The sequence below is a fragment of the Lepidochelys kempii genome, chromosome 1 (genome assembly GCF_965140285.1).
Source record: "Lepidochelys kempii isolate rLepKem1 chromosome 1, rLepKem1.hap1, whole genome shotgun sequence".
Taxonomy (NCBI): Eukaryota; Metazoa; Chordata; order Testudines; family Cheloniidae; genus Lepidochelys; species Lepidochelys kempii.
This window is the reverse complement of record NC_136380.1, coordinates 52,608,530-52,613,588: the sequence shown is the minus strand read 5'-3', so window position 1 is coordinate 52,613,588 and position 5,059 is coordinate 52,608,530.

The window sequence follows — 5,059 nt, the reverse complement described above, 5'->3', positions numbered from 1 at the left end:
ATAAGCCCAAAGTGAGCTCAGCAGCCTGTAACTAGATTTCTAATGGAATCAAAATTAGCTCTGATATTCCACAGTGGAGAGAGGAGGAAGTGCAATTAGCATGTAAGGCCCTCACCAAGGGGCCCATGCCACCAAGTATTAATACTTGTCCCCAACTTCTCTCAATTCAGAGTTTTGGAACCCATGACCCTTGCCTAGCGAGTGCTCCTTAGTTGATGGTGAGTCCCTCCATCATAACAAAAGGCCACGTACAGTTCCAAGCACAGTTCCCATAATCAGGGTAATAACAATTTATTCTTCCTGCCCCAATAACAGAGACACTGGGGATCCCACAGCAGCCAAAGTGACCATTTGGGCAGCAATGGCCTCATTCTAGGCGGGGTGGGTGTGCCTATGCAAATGAGATCGGCCCCTGAAGTTCTTTTCCACAATTTGCCACACCTCACCACCAGATGTCAGGGTGGAGCTCATCCTGACACTGCTTACATAATCAACAAAGGGCAGATTACATTTCTCCATTTCTAAACAACCACAGAATTATAGAATCCTAGACACGTAGGGCTGGAAAGGCCCTCAAGAAGTCATCAGGTCCAACTCTCCGCCCTAAGACAGGACCAAGTAAACCTAGATCATCCCTGACAGGTTTTTGTCCAACCTGTTTTTTTAAAAAAAACAATAATGATGAGGATTCTGCAACCTCCTTTGGAAGCCTACCCCAGAACTTAACTACATTTACAGGTAGAAAGTTTTTCCTAATATCTAACCTAAATCTCCCTTGCTGCAGATTTAAGCCCATTACTTCTGGTCCTACCTTCAGGGGACATGGAGTACAATTGATCACTACCCTCTTTATAACAGCCCTTAACATATTTGAAGACTTATCAAGTCCCCCCTCAGTCTTCTTTTTTCAAGACTAACATGACAAGTTTTTGTAATCTTTCTTCATAGGTCAGGTTTTCTAAATCTTTAATGAGTTTTGTAGCTCTCTTCTGGACTGTCTCCAATTTATCCACATCTTTTCTAAAGTTTGGCACCCAGAACTGGACACAATACTCCTACTAAGGCCTCACCAGTGCCGCATAAAGCAGGAAAATTATCTCCTGTATCTTACATATGACACTCCTGTTAATACATCCCAGAATGATATTAGCCTTTTTTTGCAACTGCATCACACTGTTAACTCATGATCAGTTTGTGATCCACTATAACCCCCGGATCCTTTTCAGCAGTGCTACCACCTAGCCAGTAATTCCCCAGTTTGTAGTTGTACAGTTGATTTTTCCTTCCTAAGTGAAGTACTGTGCACATATCTCCATTGAATTCCATTTATTGATTTCAGACCAGTTCTCTAATTTGTCAAGGTCATTTTTAATTCTAATCTTGCCCTCCAAAGTGTTTGCATCCGCTCCCAGCTTGGTGTTATCCACACATTTTTTAAGCATACTTTCCATTCCACTATCCAAGTCATTGATGAAAATTTTGACTAGGACCAGACCCAGGACTGACTCCTGCAAGACCCCACTAGATTTGCCTCCCAGTTTGACAGCGAACCCTTGATAACTATTCTTTGACTGCGGTCTTTCAACCTGTTGTGCACCCCCCTTCAGTACCAGATTTACCATGGTGCCACTGCCCATGGCCCGGCCCACTCTTCTCCACTTCCCGCTTTCTCCTGTGGGGGCAGAAGCTTGGTTCTGCCGGCGCTGAGGCTCCTGCTGCAGCAGGGCAGGCTCCGCCGGCAGCCAAACTCCTCCCCCACCTCTTTCCCGTGCGTGTTGCATTCCCACCCATCCCCATCTTCTTGCCACCAATCAGCTGTTCGTCCGTATGAGGGAGGGGGAGGAGCGGAGACGAGGTGGGGGCGGGGCCTTGGGGAGGGAGTGGAATCAGGGCATACCCCCTCCAGCCCCCTGCCCTGAACCACTCAGGGCAGGGGGCTGGGAGCACCCCCCCAACCCCAGCCCACACCCCCAACCCTCTGCCCTGACCCCTGCACTCCCTCACACATCTCCAGCCCCCTGCCCTGACTCCTGCACCCCCCTCACACCCTCCACGACCCAGCCCTGACTCCTGCACCCCCACACATACCCAGCCCCCTCACATCCCATGCCCTGACTCCTGCACCCCCCCTCACACACATCCAACCCTCTGCCCTGACTCCTGCACCCCTACACATCCCCACCCCCACCCTGAGCACCAAATGGGAGCTGCCCCAGGTAAGAGCTCCACACCCCAACCTCCTGCCCCAACCCTGAGCCCCCTCTCTCACCCTAGCTCCTAGCCAGACCCTGCAACCCCAGCCCTGTGCTCAGTGCACCCCCACCCTCAGCTCAGTGCAGAAAGAGACAAAGAGAATGGGCTAGAACCAGGGAGAAGGTAGATACCCGCTTTATGTGGGCAGGGGCTGGGGGAGGGATCCTGTTTACTCCCTCCTCAGCCCTGCTGCTCTTGCAGCTTACCCCCAGCCTCTCCCTTGCTCCCGGGACCAATCCTAGCTCCCGCCCCACTGTGCTTTTGCCCCCGGCCCCTGCCTTGCTCCAGCCAGCAGAAACTAATCCTCCCACCACGTCTCACTGTGCTCACTTGCCCCGGCCCCTGCCTCGCTCCAGGGGATCCCACAAATATGTTTGGTGCCAGGCCCACAAAAATCTGGCCCTGCCCCCCTTACAGTAATTTAATCTAGAGCACATTTCCCTAGTTTGCTTATGAGGATGTCATGTGAGTATGTCAAAAGCCTCACTACAAAAACAAAAAACAAGAAATATCATGTTTACTGCTTCCCTGCATCCATCAGGCCAGTAACCCTATCAAAGAATGCTTGTTTCTTTGCTTGTTTGTTTGTTTGTTTGTTTTTTAAAGCAAAGAAAGTGCACAGGAACATGCTGAATTGACTGGGTGGGAGTAATGTCCTCTATGTACAGAGCAGGTATAATATGGGCAGTAGAATGATGGCTTCCTCAGATTGCCTGCTACTGAGACTCAGCTCTGACCTAGAAGGCCCCCTCTAGGGATGTGAGCTCAGTCTCCAAGCCCATTCAAGCTTTAACCTCTGTTCTTTAGCTACCAATAAGGGCACCACTTAGTCACAGCTATGCTTGGGGATTTGTGATGCTGCCCCCTGTCCAGTAGGAACTGCACTAAGACCACCAGCCCATTTTACACAGGCCCTTGAACAGCTAACCGATGCAAACAGCTTTCAGTCAGTGACAATCTGGGCTGGATTTAAGTAGTGACTTAACTTCTTTATTGCTTCACTAAGTCTCTGAATAATTTAGTGTCATGTTTTCCCCTATCATTTTGGATCTGATATTCCGCTTTCATGGCATCCTGTGTAGGGAGTGGGGAGTGGGCAGTCATGCCTCATGGTTAGAGGCAGGTGCTTGTGTGACCGGGATTCTAGGGAAGCCATGCTGAGATTGCTCAGTTAGGGCAAATTGCAAAGAATGGGGCAGACAATCCCCAAAACTGACAGCTATTTTAATACTTAGATTCACCAATCCAGCAACAAACAGCCTCTATAATACCTCAGTGGTTATCCAGAAGCCTACAATACAATACAATTAAGACAATCCAGCCTAAGGGCTCCCATCCAGACATCCAAATCAAATATGATGACAATTACTGAAAATCTTGTCCATCATATAAAAAGTTCTACCATTCCCAAAGGATCAGACATATCAGCCACCAGGTCAATGAATATTTCAGATCTTACCCAAATACACGCTTACAGCCAATTCTTATTAACTAAACTGAATTTTATTAAAAAAGAAAAGAGAGAGAATATTGGTTAAAAGATCAGTATACATATAGATATGAATAGAATTCTTAGGTATTTTCATAGTTGAGATGATGAGCTTTGGAGTTGCAAGGACTCCTTTCCAGAATCAGTTCATTAGGTTATTATCCAATGTCCAAAACCCGGGCAATCCAGAATGGAACTGGAGACCTCAGTCTTGCGACTCAAACTTCCCTTGATGAAGCTTAAGCAGATCTGAGGCAACAGGATCAGGGCCCAAGAGTTCCTTTTACAGATCACTGGCAGGCTATAATAGTTTCTTGACAGCAGGTATTCCTTGGGTGAAGAATAGCGGCTTTGAAGTAGAACTACCTATTTCCTGTGTATACACAGGTACCTAGTTGCATTCATCATCATAAGGTAATTATTCGTTAAGCAGTTCATAGACAGTTTGCTACAAACTTCAAAGAAGAATATAGACAATGACATTATTACACCCCAAATTTCATCTAAATGTTAATATTCCCTTTTGATCTCTGAATCAATAGATATAATAACAGACAGGAACTGTCTGTTTACATGGTTAACATCTAACAAGATATGAGCGAACACATACAATTAGTATTACCTCTAATTTTCTAGCAATACAGGTTTGCATTTCAAAGCTCTAGTCTATCTAACATGAAATGGCCCTAATTACCATTTACATACTTCTCTAACATGTCTCTAAAGGTTGAATTAGGGTCATTTAGCCTGCTAGTCACTTAACCCTTTTTGGCTTAATGTCACAGCCTGGAACTGGGGTCAGGGTCAGGTGCTAAGCCAAAAATCAGAGCCAAACTCAGAGTCTTGTGCCAAGCTGAAGGTCAGAGCCAGAGAGTCAGGAGTATGGCATAGGTGCAGGCACCTGGAGTGAGGTAGGAAAGCAGGAACTGGGAACAGATGGGGGGTTGGGATAAAGAGGACAGGAATAGGTTGGGAGGCAGGAACCAGGAGGCAGGCAAGTAGGCACAATCCATAATAGCAGCCAGCTAGGAATTCCTCAAGTTACTCAGACAACTTCATGTGCCTCCTTCTGGTTTAAGTAGAACTTCTGAGCCAGTCAGTTGGACTGCATGTGTCCCTCAATCAGGACCTTTGTGGGCAGGGCCCTTTGCAAGCTAGAGCTTCACTTGCCTCTTCTTCAGTCACTCAGGTGAGCTGCTGGGTGGCAGCCATAGCTGGAGCACTGCCTGGGGGCCTGCAGGCCCTCACATCACCCCCTCATCTAGTGCCTCCTCTGGGAAGCAGTGGAGGGTATTTACCAGGTCAGGAGCATGGACA